General features: G+C 40.7%; 1 pseudogene; it reads right to left on the bottom strand.

Moving 5' to 3' along the window:
• Nucleotides 1–662: 662 nt before the first annotated feature.
• LOC109770135 (probable leucine-rich repeat receptor-like protein kinase At2g28990) lies at nt 663–20,256 on the bottom strand (annotated as a pseudogene).
• Nucleotides 20,257–21,471: the final 1,215 nt, after the last annotated feature.

The following is a 21,471-nucleotide window of genomic DNA, read 5'->3' as shown; positions in this document are numbered from 1 at the left end:
TGGCCTTCATATAGAAATTTCTTAAAGAAATACTCAGTCCATCCCATAATATAAGACGTTTTTGCAAGCTAAAGCAACTTGCAAAAATGTCTTATATTGTGGGACCGGGGCGGAGGGAGTATATGCCAGGAGTCATGGCTGGAATCCTTTGAGTAGAAGAATTGGTGTAGGATGACTTTTGTTTGAATGCAGCTGTGGCTGTTCGACTTTTTAGTTGCTCTTTCCTGTTTTGAGCTTCCATGATCAGGTTTTGCGTTTGTACCCATCTGCTTTGGGCCTAAAAGATGCAAACTTGTCGTGCATAGGAGCTTACCTCCTGGCACTGCTCATTCCTTCTTTTCTTTTCAGCTTGCTTTCGAAGTCTATGTAAAGACTTCATGGCGGTTTCTTTAATGAAAATTAACGAGGAGGCTCGTTGTTTAAAAAAAAAACTAGATGAGGCTGCAAGCTCACCCACACCTTATTTAGTGCACACATATAATGGTAGAATCCCTCATATTACACACGCATGTCACAAGTTCACAACACATTACACATATTAGTTTGCCTTGACATGGCAAATAATGCACAAGAAACCATCGTAATGAAGACGCTGAAAAAGACCAGAGACCTAACAAGCAAGATAACGATGAAGTGAAACATGTCTGGGTAAAGGCGCCACTTCATCTTGCTGATGGACCAAATGCGGACAGCGCAGCGACACCATTCGTGGAACTGCTATCGACGCCACTGCCCTCTCGAGCATCCTCCAGTGCTAGGCTCTCCCTCAGCTGCGCCACCACGATGGCCATTGTTGGCCTTTGGATGGCAATGTCCGATGTGCACGCCATGGCGGTGTCAACCACTTTCCACATGGAGCTCACATCGTAGTCATCATTGAGCTGGCAATCGGCAACTGAGCTGATGTTACCAGAGGCAATCTTCTGTCTCACACGCTGAACAATGTGACCATGGCTGGGCAGTGTCGGACGCTCGCCGGTGGTTATCTCGAGTAGAACAATCCCGAAACTGTAAACGTCGCTGCTCTCAGTGAGCCTGCCAGTGAGGTAGTACCTACGGAACAGCAGATATGCCTCACTTTAGTTATCCTAGAGACTGCATTAAACGATTAAAGGCCTGTTCGGAGGCCCTCTGCTCCTCGACTCCGCTCGCGGAGCTGCTGGAACCGTAGTTGAAAATTACGGAGCGGACGAATCGGTACTCCGCAGATCTTTCTATTTTGCGGAGCTGGTCGAGTGCCGAACGGGCCCTAAGATGCAAATTTGTTGCATATCAATTTACTAACTACTCCCTCCGACCCATAATATAAGAGCATTTTTGACACTACAGTAGTATATTAAAAACACTCTTATATTATGGGATGAAGGGAGTAGTTCTTCTTTTGTTTGCAGCTATGCCATCTACGAAATTTAGAAGGACGGATGGAGTACTCCGTTTCAAAATAATTGAAATTCTAGGATTTCCTTAAGTCAAACTTCATCAAGTTTGACCAAGTCTATATAAAAATATATCAACATCTAAAAAGCCAATTTTATTCCATTAGTTCAATTGTGAAGTCTATTATTATATTATATATATTCGATAATGTAGATTTTTGCGGATATTTCTATACGCTTGGTGAAACTTTACTAAGTTTGACTTAAAAAATCCTAAAAACTCCAATTATTGTGGAATGGAGGGAGAACTTCTCATTCTCTTATCAGCTATACAAAGAAGGGGTACCATAATGTTCTTAGATGGACGAAGGGACTTACTCAGGGTCGATGTAACCTGCTGTCCCAGCTGCAACGGTTGATACGTGAGTCTGCGTGTCACTCATATAGGTTTTGCAGAGTCCGAAATCAGATAATTTCGCTTGCAGATTTTGACCCAAGAGGATGTTGCTGGTCTTCACATCTCGGTGAATTATTGGCAGGCTACAACCCTTGTGCAGATAATCTAGGCCTGTGTATATAACAACAAAGCCCAGAAAACTTCATGAAAAAAGAGCACAAGTGTCATAAGTTTGCTTACACAAATTTAATAATTATTCCATTACATAATACCTTGTGCAGCTTGAAGCACAACTCGCACCCGCGTTCCCCAATTCAAGGTTTCAGAAGCAACATTTCGGCCTTCATATATGTGTATAGCGATGGTTAAAACATACTGTATCAGTAACCGTACATGTCTGCCTAAAAAAATAGAAATATATGCAACTTTTTTGTTTGCAATTCCATTTCAATATTTTGTGCAGGAGACTGAAACAAAAATAGTTCAAAGCCTTTTCTTTTATCAGGCAAGGTTAGAAACATGCAGGCACTCCCGAAGGAAGAGAGAAGGTAGATATATAGATACCTAAAAGTACTTTGGATAGTAAAATATCTTCAAAGCACTCGAGAATCGAGATAGTGTCTCAAACATGCACATATATTTGTATGAAACTTGAGACAACTAGATAGATTATTATCTACTAATCACTTAGTCAGTACTTGAGTTTCCAATGGACATACCTCTCAGATGATCACAGAGATTGCCTTGAGACATGTACTCATAAATCAATGCTAAATGATCTTTTTCCCAGCAGTAACCAACCAAAGATACTAGATTCCTGTGATGCACCTTTGTCAAGCTCTGGACCTAGGTATCAAGACAAATCATAAATGAGATTTCTTAATATGTTAGAAATGTCAATGTGAATGCGACATGATGTTTTTACTTCACAAAGAACATTTTTGTGATAACGTTCAGCTCTCATTTCACCATTTGGAAGCCATCTTGGCGACTTTAACACGCAAAACGCTGGTTAGGCATGTTGTATGATGAAACATGGGTTATTTGACATGGTTACCAAGCTTGGGGGGGGGGGGGGGGGGGGGGTACTTGTTGGCTTCCACCTCGTTATTGATTCATCTCTCTACTAAAAGATTGCTCGCCACCGCCAATGGTTTATCCGCGCATGGGGTTCGCATGTAAATCCTTATATCTCCATTAATTTGGTGTTTTTGTTGTCATATTGGTTGCTGCTCAAGTGCTTGCTTTGCATTTAATACCTATTACTCATGATTGGTACAATATAATGTGTTGACATTAGATGCTTGACATACTTGGGTTCTTTGATATGTTGATGATTTGGGACATGGATGTTGTACTGAGTTGTTTTTGCAAGTATATTGTTGTGGTAAACATTGTTTTGGTCGCTTCCACTTCCCCTATCGTGCTCTCAATTTTTTTCTAAAGCAAGGAGGAAAGACAACTTGGCATGTGTATTGGAATGTTACAATATAGTCTTGAACTGTTCTAGGTGATCTAAATTTGGTACCTCAGCTAAGAACTCATCGAGTCCATGCGACGAGGCCTCAGAACGCATCTTGACAGCAACCTCAGTATTGTCTTCTAAACAACCATAGTGCACTGGCCCAAAACCTCCTTGTCCAATGAATCGTTCAAACTTATTTGTAAACTTCTCTAGCTCCTTGTAAGTGAATCGTCGATTCTCGGTATTTTGCAGGTGCTCCGCATGACCTTTTCTACTTCCTGGAGCACTAACAATTTCTGCCTCTCTAGGAGGGCAATGTGTAGAAACTGGTGGAGCAAGAGTCAGATATATAACATAAATGTAAAATAGTTTAAATTATAATAATCATCATTAATGCATGTTATAATAATAAAAGAGCACACTCATGGTTACTCTTAGGTTTTCTTTTCTGTCTCCAGACCAGATATGAAATGACAAGTACAACCACTACCAGCAGAGGGACCACTATTGAAATAGATATGGTAAAGGCTCTACTTCTTGATGGAGATGGACTAATTGTTTGGTTGCACAAGTCTTGATCAGATTCGTACCTGAAATTACTTAATATAGTCAGTTTACAGAGTATTTCGGTGCGCAAAATAATGTTGAATCCGGTACATGTATATAGATCACATGAAGATGATTCACAAAAAAAAGAATCATTCAACATTTTGATGTATATTACTCCCTCCGATCCATATTAATTGTCGGTGATTTAGTACAACAATTAATATGGATCGGAGGGAGCAATATGTAAAAGGAAACATCAACGGGAAAGCCCAAACCTGAAAATGTGAGACCTTGCATTATTTTTACAGAGGGGTTCTGGAAGTGACCCATTCAGCTTGTTACCTGACAAATTTCTGTAGAAAAAAGAATGCATTTTAGACATTTAGTAGTTTGACTTGGCTGGTAGTAAGTATATCGAATCTTAGTTAAGCTGTTTCAAAATGAACCACTATTTTCTTGGCAACTAGGTTTTATTAAGCAGTGGAATAAATTATGGCATCGGTGACATAGTTACTTAGTTGAGTCCAAGAAAGTTAATATGGACCATGAAGGATAATTACGCTTGGTTTCCATGTATGTAGATAAAAAAATCACTCCCCGAATGAAGTCATTTTGTGTGGCTATAGACCTACTTGGTCTTTCTCATTAAGGTTGGAAAGGGGATATTAGTTCATACTAGCTAATTGAAATTTGTATGGAACGGAAATAGAACAATAGAGGGTAGAGGAGACTGATCAGTTATGCAAAAAATGGCACATATATAAGTAATTCATGCACTATAGTATAATACTTTAGCTCTCCACCAATTATCCTACCCATGGGAGTGAAAAGAATATCTGGGAGAAAGGAAGAAAAATAATATTGTAACAAAAAACCAAATATAAAATAGTGTTCCTGCTACTTACAAATATTCAAGTGCTGTGAGCAATGCAAATTTATTAGATATCACACCACGCAAACTGCTATTGGAAAGATCTCTGCAAGGAAATGACAATCCAACATAAAGTAATGGCTATATATATGATTACATACAACATAAAGGACCTCTGAATAAGTTACTCACAGAGATACTATCCTCGTAGTGTTACCAGTTGTGCTTCTACATTTCACACCGTCCCATGCATACTTGGTCGGGAAACATGGATTACCCATCCAGTTTTTCTTTACCCCATACTCAAGCTTGATATTCATGATGGCGTCGACTACGATTGGGAAAGGTAAAAAATTTATCATCCGAACAAGATTTTTTTCTTTGAATGCTATATATAGATTTCGTGCCTCGGGCCTATCTACCATGTTACTCAAACAAGGTTAAGTCTAGATTACATAGTGCAAATTAGTTACATTAATAAATTTGTGTGAGGGTAACATATCTATTGTTAGTGCAGACATCATGATAGTCAAGCATATGCATCTATCGACAGGTTAGTGAATATTTCAATTCAATGCAGATATTCCAATTCCACCAAACCAGGTAGGTGGCATTGTGGCAGAATTAAGGAATTGTTTGGTTTTTTTAGCAAACATCATGGTCTTTATTCCTCAAGAATGTTCAAAGGTACAATAAACGGGTCCAATGGCTGAAGTAAGGAGATGTATAGTCGAAGGAAGTTTGTGTCTCAAGCAGGCCCAAGCTATGATGCATCAAGTGGGCGCCTGATCAAGACACACTAGGTCGTCAGCCAAGGGGCTCACCAACCGCCGTCTGGTAGCAGGGCAATGCCATCGCCGTTTGAGTGTGCGTCTACATGGGATTCACTAATGGGGTGAAACCAGTAGTGCAACTCCTAAGTTTAGGCTGCAATACTCACAACCTAACGCACCCCGCATTATCTGGGCCACTGTCACAACCTAGACTAGAAATTCCCTAAATCTCTCGGCAAATTTCAGACAAAAAGATAAAAATCTAGAGAAAAAAGGTTGGAAAAAAATAAATGGGATGAGTAATAAGAGACGCCTTGCCGACCCTAGGGTTCTTGTATTAGGGTAGATGATAAACGCCTCTCTTCATTACAACTCCTAGTTTTATAGTTCATCTCTTGCGACAAAATTAAATGGAAAGATAAAAACGAAAATGGTGAAAATTACACCCCTTGTAATAGAGGTTGAATAAGATGTTGGCGGCAAGTGACAGTCGCATGCCTTAAGTTTGGACCAACCAGTACAAAGAGATCCAGTTATTGAAGCTCTCATGTGTCAAAATTTGTAGGCTAATGCCAATTCTCTTAGGGGTTTCATAATCTGACAATCCCCCCCCCCCCCCCCCCCCCCCGTCCCCTTGAGATCATACTCGTCCCTGAATATGGAAACTTAAGAACATTTGATAAACTCCTATTCCTCCGAGTTGGCAGCTGACTATTTATTGTTTCTAGTCATGGGCCTCCTATTCTGAATGGCTTATCATGCTACCTTAATGCCGCCCTCTAATTAATCAAGTGTATATCAGCGTTAGGTACCTCCCTGATATATATGTGCTTCTTCAACCGACTAACATGGAATTTTGTGTGTAATTAACAATGTTTTGGTACCAATAACCTACATGCAACCTCTCCAATCCTCTTTAGCACTCGGTAAGGCCCATAGTACTTACAATGTAACTTCAAGTTCTAGTGTAAGCTCAAGCAGGTGTGCTTGTAAGGCTTTTTATGTAACTACCACTAGAATACTGACTTCATGGTCTATATAGGTGTTTTGCGACGAAGGGTGTACCGGGGGAGAGTGTCGTTGGCATGCAAGCCGGGGCCATGCTAATTCACGACACTTTTATGCCTTCACTAGAAGTATCAAGAGACACTACTTCGGTCACTTGAGGAGGACGGAACCCGTAAAGTGTTTGGAAGGGGGTCATGGCTAGGGAAATGTGATGGAGTGTTATATCACCACTATAATAAAGTTCTTTGGATTTTTTAATACCATCGAGTGCTTGAAGCAATTCCTCCAATAGTCGACATGTAAAACTTTGTGCCCCTGTCGGATACAATTTTAGAGGTAGCCCATGCAACTTGTAAACATGATCAATACACAAATGTGTTTTCTGCTTGACTAGATATCGCTGACTAAGGCTATGAAGTGTGCTTATTTGGTATACCTATCAACACCACTAATATAACATTCTTCCTATGAGAAGTATGTAATCCTTCAACCAAATCCATGCTGACATGTGTCCAAGCTTGTTTATGAATTTTTAGTGGTTGTAATACCAAGATAATAAGATGTGTGTTGTTCCTTGACCTTTTGCCACATGGCACACTCCTTAAAATAATTAATTACTACCCATGTGAAGAAATATAAGAGTATTTATATCACTAATTTAATGATTTAAATGCTCTTATATTTATTTACGGAGGGAGTACTTCTCTCTTCATGCCCTTCCAAAATAAAAACCAACCCGAGTCTACGGTAGGTAGCTTGTTCCCTAGAATGACCACCTAAAGCAGAGTTATGAAATGTGCTCATGATTTTCATAGCTCTAGTCTCCGACGGGACCCTCTGTGCAGCCCTCTAATGCCGACGTCGCGCCTACATCCATGGTCACAGATTTGGACATGCGGAAGAAGACAGAGTGAGGAACGAGATCTTTGAAGGGGGGGGGGGGGGATGTAGTTTTTCTCTTTTTTTTGTGAGAAAGAATTGTAGGTTTTCAGAGGTCTTATGAAAGGGGACCTACCTCACATGTTTTTCTGGGTAAAGCCCACCTTGCATATCTATTACTCTCTCCGTCCCATAATGTAAGACGTTTTTGCAAGCTAAAATAGTGTACAGAAACATCTTATGGAACAGAGAGAGTAATTCATAGCGGTTGAAAACAATACCCGTGTTAAAGGTCTAAAGTACAAAAAAAATGTCTTAGATGTGCCTATTCCAAGGTGGATTTTTAAACCGTCGTCTCTAATGCCCTATTGGGGATAGGTGGTTTTGTACCAGTGAAACACCATGTCAACCCTAAAGTGTCAAATGATGTGAGTGAAGATGAATAACCTACTCCTTCTGTCCCATAATGTAAGACGTTTTTTAACAGTAGTTTTTTGACACTACACTAGTATCAAAAAACGTCTTACATTATGGGACAGAGGGAGTAGTTCTTAGCACCACAGTGCCTAGTATTTAGACCTAAGCTGAGTGTTGTTCTCGAGTACTCAACACATCCCAGCGTAAGCCGAGTGTGCCACAAAACACATTCGAGGGAAAGCACTTGACTTATCTTTAAGCCGAGTATGCCCCCGGAGACACATGACTTATACCTGGACATGCGACACTCCCAAGGCTCTGCAAGAAATAAAAGCCGAGGGGGAGGCACGCGGCTTATCTTTAAACCGACTATGCCCAGAAACGCTCGGCTTATACCCAAACGCCATGTGGCACGACAACTAACGCAGCCTAACAGTCACGGATTTGGCTTATGCTTAGCCGAGTAACGGACAGAAAACACTCAGCTTACACACCTAGTTGCTGACGTGGTGTAAGCCTAGTCCTTAATGCCAAATGTGACACTCGGCTTAAAGTTTACCTAGTACATTTTGAGCATTAGCTGAGTATGTGGGATACTCGGCTTTTAATGTTTGCCTTACATAATTCCGAGGAATTTTTAGGTGAAGAGGATAATACTTGTTAATTACTGGAAAATTCACGAAAATAATAGTGTAACTCTTGCATACTCTAACTAGTAAGCATCAATAAGAAGAAAAATGTACCAAACACTTATAAAATGTTATATAGAGAATGATCCGAATAATCCTACGATTGATTCTAACAGGACCAAGAATGTGGTTGTGGACAAACAACAGGGTGTGGTTGCGGAGAGGATGAGGAGGGGAGGAGGGAGGAAGGAAGAACTCACAAACTTCGGGGAAAGTCGTAGGGGTGTCGTGAGTGATGAGGTTGTACAGCTCGTACGCATTGAGTATTGGAGGCAACACCAACGTATTGGTGGGCGTAAGAGTAAAGTTGTACTCGCCGTCGGCAACCCTGTACCAGCTGGAGCTATACACACAAGTAGCATCTAAGTACTTGGGGTTGTGTGGAATCAGTTCACTGATGCCGTTGAAGGAGACATCAAACTCCCGGCGCTTGCTGTCTTGGAAGTCCGTGAAGTACAGGAATGCCATGATAAGATAGGACGACTTGATACCTGACCATGACAAGGTCAGCGCGGTCGTGCCATTGACAACCGGAGAAATAGCCGTCTGTAGAACGGCCATGGGAATCGCAAACATGGCCTCTGGCCGGATGATGGATGTGGTCGAAAGGTTCGCCCACCATGGGCCAGTGCTTCGCCCCCAAGAGCGATCATATGGGTCGTGAGGATACCTTCATGATTAAGCAAGAAGCTATGATCTAGTAACATAAAAGAAATTTTGGTAAACAGAATACTAGTGTTTACAAACACTGAAAATATATGATAGAAATGCACTTCTGGAAGATTTTTCTTTAAAAGCATATATGATAGTCTTGTTACATAAACTTTTGACTTCGTCAATCTAGTAATCTCTAGTAGATGCTAATACTTGAAGTGTTAGCCAATAAGACAATATGTGTGTGTATTTGTATATTACTAGATGTTTGTCGGACACTTAAATCAAGCTTGGGTTGTACTGCTTGTTTTCTTAGGAATGAAAAAACAAAAATATATGAGGGTGGCCGCAGGGGCAAAGAAGTTGAGTTTAATCATCATGACGCGAGAGTAGTTCCTCTTTGTATCTAAGATGTTACACAAACAAACTCTATTCTTCTCTCAATTAATATATGAGGCAAATCTTTTGCCTTCTTTCAAAAAATTAATAAATTGAGTTGTTAGATGTCCTAAAATAAAGGAAAAGCTAGACATGAAATCTTTCACATACCGTCTTGTCCGGCGGGAGAAGGAAGAAGGGGGAGCTAGGGAGGATGAAAGTTGACCTACGACTACAACCTTCGTTGCCCTCAGACATTAGGGGCGGAGGCAAAAGAGGAAGAGGGAAGAGGCGAGAGGATTTTTATTGCACGCTCCTATAATTATGGGATGATAAAAACTAAAGACTCAATTACGCCGGTGGTGCCTGAACTTGGCGCAAACGGTCACTTTGGTGCTAGAACTTATGGCATACATTGAACTGGTGCAAAAACTTGTCTCGGACGTGCAAGTACAGTGCAAAACACGTTTGGATACGAAACGATGCTGACTTGGCAAGCCAGCGTGGCATGGGGCCCACTGTCAATGATCGGAAGGCTGAGAGGAGGGCGTGTGGCCTGTTTTTTTTTATAGCAAAAAACAACTTGAATTGGCATTTTTTTTGCCTCTGTGAGAGGTGGTCCCATATGTCAGTGCAGTGTGAAAACTAACGAAAAATAAAGCTCCCGTGTCTCGAACCTTGACCCTGCGTTGCACACAGTAGGACGTAGCGACTACATCTTCTAGTATTCACGTCACAAAATGGATAACTAATGTAGCAGAACAAAGACGCTCGTGGAGCTGAAATGGACTATGATCAATGCCGCCCATTTGCACCTGTTCTTTTCTAGAAACTAGATGACCCGTTGCGCCAATGGCGCAAAGGCCGAGTGCAAGCCAAGTATTGGAAGCGTGTGCACTAAAATATTGCTGCTCGAAAAGCACAGCTCATGATACTTTATGCAGCAACCAAGCGATAGTCATACACACAAGATTGCCATGGTTTGTTTTACATAAGATCCAAAATGATGCACTAAGTCATGTAGGAAAGGACTCTTATGATCTGCTCAGACTGGATAGACAATCATGCAGAGGCCTTTGGACGTGCACTTGAAGAAAGCATACATTTCATTTATCATGGCTGTTTCGAAAGCATACGACATAGCAGTCTAAGCAGCAAATAACCGACATTTAAATGCACAGGATGGTCTTAAGGGATTACATAAGATCCAAAAGGATGATAAACATAGAAGTCTTGGTAGGGATTTATACTAATACTAAGTTATATAACAAGGGGCTCTTGCAACTTGCTTATATTGAGTAGACGATTAGGTGCAGTTCCTTGGAAGTGCATTTGAAGCCGAAAGGATATGCTTGCCCTTTGTTCATGCCAGATGACCCGTTGCGCCGATGGCGCAAAGGGCGAGAGCAAACCAAGCATTTAAACAATGCACATAAGAATATTTAGACACCGCTAGGAGCATAAGTAAATACGTATTTAGTTATGATGTTGATACATAGGCTTATAAGAAATGCATGAGATTAGCTCATGATAGCTTATTTGCATTGCTTTTATCAAGCAAGCTACGTAGGCAGAGATGCATCATGTAGATAGTTCTGGTCCTTTAGCTTACGTCGAGTAAGGTACGCTCACGTAGAGTCATGTGACTTGTCTGGTAGAAAAAAAAACCTAATAAGAAAGCTTCAATTGATAAAAAAATATATGAAAGCAACCTATAATACTATATATGAACTTTAAACTGTAACTGAGTAGTAGACATTATAGTACGTCGATGTAGGCAATAATATAACTCTTCTAATAATTCTATTGCTTATTTTTCAATCAATACTTGCAAGAGAGAAACATTTCAGGTGTAAGAAGAAACAAACATGAAAGTGAACTGTCCATTGAACGTGTGTGGGAAAGGCATCGTATCATAATTATCTATGGCATGCATATATATATATATATATATATATATATATATATATATATATATATATATATATATATATATATATATATATATATATATATATATATAGTGTTACTATTCATCACCCAGGATGCAGAATAAGTTATTCTTCACCCGAGGTAATCTTACGATCACTTCCTAAATAAATTACGTTTAGAATATAAATAGTTACATGCACATTAATTCAATATGTAAAATTTGGTCTAAAAAAAGTTATAAGATCAGAAAAATCACATTTTATGTATGTTTTACAATATGTTTTTACATTTGTAATTTTATGTAACATAAAATATTTTTTACGGCGAGTACATATTTTCTTACGTTCTTTTTTTATGTATGAAATAAGACAAAATTTACAAAACGTAAAAATACGGTGCATTGATGTCAAAATAGAGAGGGGGTGAAGAATAACTATTCCTCACCCAGGGTGACGAATAGCGCGACCCTATATATATATATATATATATATATATATATATATATATATATATATATATATATATATATATATATATATATATATATATATATATATATATATATATATCAAGTAAAACATATTATCCCATTTGTCCATGGAAAAGAGAAGAACATTTGATATTGATACTGAGGTTCTTTGATATTGTACAGCTAATGCTATATTGGCCTACAATCTCTATATCTCCTTATCTAGGTGCCTAAACTCTATCTCTATACATATGTTAGATGTCCTAAGCAAACATACCGCGGTACCAATTACCTATGCAGATAGCAGGACAACGCATGACTGATTTGAAAGCTCACAGAAAATCAGGTAACACCGAAATAACTAATGGCTTAGCAGCAATACATGACCCTCCATCAGCATCTTGTTTCCTTGATCCGTACCTGAAATTTCCCACTGGATTGTACCAGGTCCGTCAGTTGTACTGGTTAAACTACGCATATGTGGTATATATCATGCTTGGAAAGAATTTACATGAAATGGAATATGAAATGCAATATATCAAAATAGCCAAGCAAATGTATAGAAAGACCTGAGTATAAAAGCACCAATTAATTAAGGTTATGACTCCTTTCCAAAATGAAGGTTTCTATAACAGTTCTATCACTGGATAGTCATCATATATCACAGCTACTAATCATGGGTTAGTGCAGAGTTCTGTACAAAATATATTCCAACAAAAGGTTAAAAGAAAGGGTGCTCTCCAAACATAGAACGAAGCTGAATAATAGACTCCTACCAAGTCCACTCTATGGTAGTGTCCAAAGTGAGAAATGTAGCGAGAAGGATGCCTCTTTTTCAGTCGATAATGTTTATGGATCCGGCAACAGGTAGTCGTAGATTAATTTACTAAACTAGGATGTTAGAAAAAGTGCATTCCACCCATTGGAGATGAACTACTGCCAAGTAGTAGTGCCAAAGGAAATAAAAAATATTATGAAAAGTAGTTTGCTATTTTCATCTCTTAACAAATACTCCTACTATATAGAGACCTCCAATAAGCACATGCTATTGCAGATTAATATTTCCAACATGTACAACAACATGTCCACCTGATGGTATAGTAATATATCAGTATCATGGCAATGGTGGATATTTTCTTATCAAAACTATGCATATAACCCGGCACCTTGATGCACATGTCCCCAACCTGCATATGAGGCTTTTCTGATCAGGAACTATATATAAAAGAAACATTCTTTTGTCTGATTGAAGCTCAAAAGTGACCAAACTGGATTATTCAAAATCAATCAAAAGTGACCAAACTGGATCATATTCAAAATCGATCAAAAGTGACCAAATTGAAGCATATTCAAAATCTATAGCTTATAGCTCTAGTAAAAATATGCTTTTTCACACAGCAGCCAACAAGCACACAAATTCTTGTCCATTACCTTGGGGCTTGGACAAACACGAGATCTGAAAATAATACACTGCAATTTGGTCAGATAAAAACCATGCAACTCTAGAATATTTTAGAGCCCAGTTCTCTAATTTTCTTACCCATATAACTTAAAGCACGCTGATCACATTATATTACTGCTCAAAGTAAATACTAAACAGCACACTTTTGCCAAATATTTCTTAATTGATATGTAGCAAGAAAATGGGAGAAATTTTCCTACCTCAACATGGATTAAGTACTGACCATAAAAAATTGTAGCTCAAGGAAACAAATAATCTATGCATAGAAAAGGAAAAGGAAAGCATGTGGTAAACTTCATATGACACTGGTTATCATGGAACCAAAACAGAGCCAGCGCCAAATTATGGGGCCAAAACGGAGCCAATAAGTGAATTGAGCCTCACCTTGAATCAAGGTGCCGGGTTATATGCAGGTTTATTGAGCCTCTCAGCTGAGGATTATTGACACCAGCAAGAATGGCGCCAGATTGGGTGCTCCTGCAACAACCTTGACAAGCCACCGAGGACATCCAATGTGATGACCCTGCATACATGACAAAAGGACACCAATTCAGAACGGCAGTCCACCCAACAAGCACAACAAAATACCAAGAGAGTGGTTAGACAAATGTATAATCTAAGCGCAAACCCATCTAAATTTAACACATACTCCCTCCGTCTCAAAAATAATTGTCTCAACTTTGTACTAACTTTAGTACAAAGTACTAAAATTGAGACACTAATTTGAGATGCAGGGAGTAGAATACATGAGCAGCGGCAATCATATCCAGACAATAGCAAGTGTTTTCTCACCGGGCCAGGGGTAGGGTGCAGTAGGCTCTAGGGTGACAGCCGGACAACAGGGTGGTGGGGCGGACCATGGACGACGACGTGCTCCCTATGTATCCCGGTGATTATATAACCTCGAAACATTCAATCTCACGTTATGGTATTTGCTTAAGGACATCAAACATATCATGTATGCAATCCAGCAAGTTGAAACCTTCAAGCTCATGTTATGGTATTTGCTTCAAGGACATCAAACAAATCAGGTATGCAATCCAGCAAGTTGAAACCTTCAAGCTCATGTTATGGTATTTGCTTCAAGGACATCAAACAAATCAGGTATGCAATCCAGCAAGAGATGAAGAGAACAACAGTTTAACAACTACCTTAAGGAATTCATGGGATGTTAACGTTTTATTTATATGATGACTGCCTCAATCAAAATCCATATATCACAAAGACGCAGTGCACCAACCGAAACCAGATTAAACTATTTATCAAGAATGCTCCCCTTCCGAGGATGGTGGAGATGCTCACCTGGAAGCAGGAAAGAGGGAGGAGGGAGCGCGTCCAGCTCGCCGACGGGGAGACGACCCCTTCGTCGCCGCCACCATCATACCTCATCTGCTCGTCAACGAACGGCGCCTCCTCGTACCCACAAAAGCTTCATCTAGAGACTGAAATAATAAAAGTTGTGTGCATAAAGACGAAGATAAAATCACTCTAAGCAAGATGAGAATTATAAATTGAAAAGCTCATTGTACCTATTAAACTAAGCACAGGAATGGGAGGCCTTTATTGAACTAACATACTGTACCTAAGAGATTGAGAATCAGGGACAAACTTTATTAAACTAAAAATTTGATCAAATTGGGCATTTTAGAATTCCTCCTAGATATCTTGAACTGCAGAGGTCAGATATGTTTCTAGCCCAGTAAAAATATGCATGCTTTCACATGTTTCAGACATATTTAATCTCTTCTATGTGTGCATAGATAGAAACAAGAATATCTAAATATACAGGCGTGCATGGAAAGACAAGGACCGGATTCTTGCTTGAATGTCTAACAGAAGAATGTTGCGCTGGCCAGATCACATGCGCAACGCGTATGCCCCTAGAATGGCGGGTAGCGTAGCAGCTTTATATGTTCCATAACAAGATACTCAAATTTTCAGTAGCCCTAGAGAATGTCCACAGTATGGTTGTCAAACCCAAAAGGATTCTTAAATACTTCAACTCAAAGTTTTAACCAAAACATGAATGCAAGGCATAATAGTGATTCAGTATCTTTTCTAGAATATACTGTAATGTAAATTTATAAGAGATGTAGTATAAACACAACTCAAAGTTCTGTAACAAAGTTTAGAAGATACCTTATTAATAGTGAGCACATTATAAAAGAGAGCCACTGTAAGGCGTAATGGTGGTTTGAATGCTGATTTTCAAATAATTGTAAACAATGCTACTATCACCACAAATTAAAGATCACAGTATAAAACAGAGCAATTGCCCAAGTATTTGTTCATGAGTGTCGAAGCATGATAAAAATGAGCGAAAATCCTGTCTTATGAATGAGGAGTTCAGTTTTCTCACACAATCTAGTACATGATGCACCCGTGGTTGGATTACTGCTTGTTGGGGAGAAAGCAAGCATAACGAAGCTTCAGAAATACCTCAATAGAGATCACCATATTTTACAAATTTTCCCTGTTAGCCTGTCCACAAAGCCGGCAGAAAAATTCAGTTCTGCCGCTGAAATCATGGAAGCAACTTTTCCATGTTATGCAGAGAAGCTCAAAAAACATCAGGAAATAAGTACCCAAATACAATAACAAACTGATAAACCTACTCCACAAATTGTTTCCCATGCTACCTACAATCTAAGGGCTTGTTTGATTCAAAGCCATGACGTACCCGACCAAATATTTGGTAGTTGACGAGAGCGATGGCGTGCATTTGATTATTTGGCTCGCCCGAGCCCCGCCCGTCCTTCCCATTTATTACGCAGCATATTATTTGGCAAGGCGCCGGTGGCCATTTCCTCCGCTAATATTTCGGCGTGCCATTGATTGGCAGGGCGACCGCAGGTACAAACCAGACAACCCCTAAACCCCTGCCTAAGAAATTGTTTCACAAGCCACCTAAAATCTAAACCCAATGGGCAGTGGCCAAACTAATGTGCACCACCAAACCATTTTAAAAGGTCAAACAAGAAATCACTTTGTTGCAACGGGCCATTTAGCTCACTGACCAAGTCCAACCTCTCAATCACACCTCAGAGGGATCCAACACAAAAGCCAGCCCAACGTTCCTCATAGCTAATAGAAACACCATGAGAGAACTGTTGTGTAAATAAAATGAAAATAGTAACCTTGGTAACAGTAGCATGGTTCAGAAAATTGCTTTGTTTTTCTAGAACCAAACCACCACTGTTTTTTAACAAGTTTCAGAGTTTGACATGTAATATTCTATGTAGTGTGAATTGGATTTGAATTGTTTGACAAGAAACTCCATGAGAAACAAATATCATGCAAAAGCTCTTCTTTTGTGTTTTTTACATAGATAGAAATCTATCAAAATCTATTTTTTTGTGCCTTCAGTGCTACTATTAAGAACACCAGAACTACAGAAGTTTCTGCCTTTGCACAACAATTTCCTCCTGACTTGACTAAAGCATAGATGGATCTATTTTTTATAATTGACAATAGTAACCATAGTAACAATAGCAGGGTCGAATTCTCCCAAATATTGCAAAAAATAGGGTTATATCAGTCTCCGGCTTGCTGGTTTTACCTTGAAAAAAGTTGCTATTCTGAGAAGCAGCAGGGATTTTTTGAAGAAGCTCTTGCCCTCGGTCAACAGCGCATTGCTTGACTGGAGTGAGGGAGAAATGCAGGTAAGAAGAGCAAACAACAAAGATCCTGAAATGATGGAGAAATTACCAAGAAATAAACCAATAAAAAACACGAAGAACAATCACTATCAGACCCATTAATTTGTCCATATACATGATTGGAGTATAACTTGGTAATGAAAACTATCTAGGCAGATGAGAGAGAGAGAGCTCACCTTGTTTTCCCCTTTTCCTCAAGATCCTCCTCTTCTCTTCTTCGTTAGATCTGCACACATCTTATTTAGAAAAAAAACATAAAACAAGAAATCCAAATTAGATTAGAACCAGGGAAAACAAGAGATAAAAAAATTACGGGAGGAAGATGGTCAAACCAAAGATGTCTAGTCTAGATTGGAGAACTACAACCGGCGAGCAGCAGGCCGGTTCCACCATTACGCAAGCGCAGCCGGAGCTCCGGCCTTGCTGCTCCTTCCCCATGTCTGCCCTACTCATCCTCCCCTGCTCCTCCACACCAAGTATGAAGACCACACAACCATGGTCTCCTATGGCGGCAACCTGTGCCAGGTCCAGAATCACCATGTGCGATGGCGCCGGCTCGAGAACGTGGTGAGACCACGTCCTGCGCAAGAGAAAGAGGCAGAGAGATGGTTGGATGTGTGGCTGAAGGAGAGACAGCGGCGGCCAGAGGAGAGCGGCCAATGGGAGGAGGAGAAGCACGGCGGCGGTGGAGTGGATGGGAGAAGGGAAGAGGGCAAGAGGCGAATGGGAAGTGGAGGGGGGCGCGGGGCTCGAGGGTGGAAGGATTGGGGGCTAGGGTTTTCACCGCACGGGTTGCACGATGCGTTTGTTCTCGTACCAAGAATCATAGGCAAACTCGCTTCATTCTCTGGCCCCATACTTAAGGAGGCCCACCTGTCATTGACCCTCAGTAGAATTAGTTATGTTCAACATGTTTGGACGGTCCAGCAACTGCCAGCGGTAAAAACCGTACCATGGTGAAACGATCGCACGACCGAGGCTGATTAGCGATCGCAAGTGCCTCCGGTGGGCGAGTAGCCTAGCCAGATTTATATGTTCAATTTGTATAAGGTACGTAACTTCTAATCTCAGTAATGAAAATAATGTTTAATTATTTGTATGGTATAAATGTTATACATACAAACTTAACAACTTACGTTTCATAATTGTTCATGTGTTATTTTAAAAATATTCATATATTTAAAATAAGATTTGTGAATTACAATTTTTTTGGATAATTAATAACAATACCAATATTTTTAACATTACAGTTCCAAAAAATTATTTGAATTATACAAACAATTCTGTAATTATATACACATGTTTATATTTCAATGTTTGTATAAATAAATGTTCATAATTTAAAATTTAAAATTTCATATGAATATTCATTAGTGGCTAATATTTCAATTATATTTTTCTGAATATAAATCACGAGTGAAAATTATATCGCATGAATGTTTGTATTCACCATTTCATATAATTTAAATATAAGCTACAAGTGTATAATTTTTTAGTGTCCATTTAATAAACATTTAAATCTCCGTATTTACCAAACATTTTTTTATATAATACTCCCTCTGTAAAGAAATATAACAGCGTTTTGATATTTCTTTACGAAGGGAGTACATGGGTGTATATTCAAATAATTTTATTTTACTAATCATTTTTTGTATATAATATTTAAAACACATGAATATTTGGACGTTATTTTTATTACTTATGTTTTACATATGTATTAGAAAACTAGTGCGTGCAAAATGGGCCGCGCTATTTGCGGCTCATATAAGTCCCATATGCGTCCTCCTGATGGTTGCTAAAAAAACATGCATTCTCCTGATTCTACATTAAAAACTATTATCAGAATTTGTCATCACGACGTGAACGTTAGAGTGGCTTGGACAGCTAGCTATCCCGCAGTTGGTCTTGTGTGTTGAGACCCGTGGGCGTTTCTTTCATTTTTATTTTCACGTATTGACAGGCGGGCCCCATGTGTCAGAGTCGGAATGAAATAGCATCTGCCATGTGTTGATAGGTTTTTTTGTGAGAAAAAAAATTGAGGGGGTTTTCGCACAAAAATAGGCCCCACACCACGCTGGCGTGCCAAGTCAATGTCAATTTCGTATCCAAATGCGATTAGCACCGTATTTGCTCGTCCAAACCAAATTTCTGCACCAGTTTAATGTATGCCACAAGTTCTAGCACCAAAATGACCGCTTCTGCCAAGTTTAAGCACCATCAGTGTAATTGACTCAAAGCTAAACTAGTACTAGAAAATATGTAACTAACAGATGTCATCTTCTAAAATGAAGAAAACTCTCTTATTTGGGGCAAGTTTTTTTTTTCTCCTTCCAACTAAAGCATCGATCTTCTGAAATGACACGGTTAACATGCTGGCTCATTTTTTCGGAGGTGCTTATAGGGATAGTCTGTGTGTGCGCGCGCTTTCATAGGGGTAAGTGTATGCGCGTATGTATGAGCGCTTGTGTGATGTTTAAAAAAAAAGAATCACATAGGTCCCCTAAAAAAAATCACGTAGGTCTTAGATAACATACCGGATAAAATTACGGCCCGTCCCCAGGCTGTACCGTGAGTACATGCCCATAGACCGCTCGGCGTTGACGTGCGGGTAAAACGAATCCCCGAGCCGCCTCAGCTCCACTACGTTCACGAACGGCGTGCCGCCGCCGGTGTTCACCAGGCAGACCGGTTCCCAGTTCCCCCACGCGACGAAGACCGCCTCGGCGGGCCACCTCCTGGGTGCCGGTCTCGTATGTGTCCCAGTAGTTGGAGCCCAGGTGCAGGTCGAACTGCGTCGACAACCTGTTCTTGCCGTCGTAGTTCCCGTAGAAGAACTCCAGCCGGAGAAAGTACTTGGCACCGGCCTCCGTCGGCAGCGCGTAGCAGTTCCGTTCGCCGGACGGGAAGCTCCTCAGCGTGAGGTACTGCTCGTCAGTGGCGCTAGTGGTGTACTCGGCGGCCACCCTGTGGTTCTCCCCGGAGTCGACGTACGCGCCGTCGGAGACGTAGACGATGCCGGTGCTGAGGCCCTTGCGGCCGCTGTAGTCGTCGTCCTCCAGGCCGCAGTCGATGCTCAGAAAACCTTGTTACACAAACAACCAAAATGAGACCAAGTAGCTAGATCGAATGGGCAGGAGACAAGCATGTGCAATTCTGTGACGTGCTAATTCAAGTGAGAAACCTGGCTGAGCGGCGACATGCACGGACACGGCAAAAAGGACGAAGAACACTACTGGAATAATGCTTCGGCCCACGGCCGTAACATTCAACGGCGACATGGCTAGCTAGTTGGGCAGTGCTCCGTAGACGCGTATATATTGCATCAAACATCCTTAAACTAAAATGTGGATAAAGATCCACTTGAGTTTATTTACGGGAATTCTTGCAAAAAGAAAGTGAGATTGTTTACGGGAATGCTAACGAGCGAACGTGCGATAGGAAGTCTCTCAGCGCGACGGACTCGGTGCTGTCGGATCTGACGTGCAAACCGCTCGCGCGTAGTGCAGGTCACGTATATGACATAAGTTCGATCGGGAACGGTGTTGCGCTGTATGCGCGTCCTTTATATTTATTTAAATTTAATTATCTTTTGTGCTAGGAAACGCCCACTCTCTCTCGTGGAGTTGACCTGACTGGCTCTTCTCCGGCTCAAATTTCGTCCTACAAAATGAAGGAGAATTTTTCTTTGAAACAAAAAAAATGAAGGAGAATTATGAGTGACAATAACTTTTTTTTTTATAAACTTTTGATCTATTCATCTTTAATTGTGGCAGTATAGTGAACACCAGAAATAAATTTTTTCGCGAATACGCTCAGGGGCATATCATTCCATTGATAGAAGAGTGAGAGAATACAAGCTTGGTATCCCAAATAGTCGTGCGTAGAGAAGCGGCGTTTGGGAGACCGCTGAGCCGGAGAGGGGGGGGGGGGGGGGGGGGGGGTTGCTCAGCCCCAAAATACATAGGTCAGGTTACATGGATGATCCTATCTAGTCCTTTGGTGCCTGCCCCCGCCCATCGCTTGGCCTCGGTCTTGATCGCGTCTAGCAGCTTGCCATTGAGGGTTGAAGGCCATCGAAGATGATGCCATTCCGATGCTTCCAAATGGCCCAAGCGGTGATGATAGTAAGCGAGGCAAAGCCCTTGCGGAGGCAGGAGGGGGCCTCGAGGGTACTGGCAGATCACCGGTCAAAGAACTCGATCATGCCGTCCGACGGCGCAATCGGTAGTCTGCACCAGTATAGGATCTCATGCCATGTGATGCACGAGAACACACAACCGACAAGGATGTGGTGCAGAGTTTCATCATCTTGGGAACAGAACTAGCAGGCGGGGCGGTGCGGCTTGCCTTGGCGCACCAAGCGATCGGCCGAAGCAAGCCATAGGAAGAACTTGACGTTGAGTGGTGCCTACCTGCACCAGATAAGCCGCCAAAACGGCGCCGTCGTGGAGCCGATGAATAGAGCTGTGTAGCAAGAACTAGCAGTGTATGAT

Source organism: Aegilops tauschii, chromosome 6 (genome assembly GCF_002575655.3).
Source record: "Aegilops tauschii subsp. strangulata cultivar AL8/78 chromosome 6, Aet v6.0, whole genome shotgun sequence".
NCBI lineage: Eukaryota > Viridiplantae > Streptophyta > Magnoliopsida > Poales > Poaceae > Aegilops > Aegilops tauschii.
This window is presented reverse-complemented; position numbering and strand designations above follow the sequence as displayed.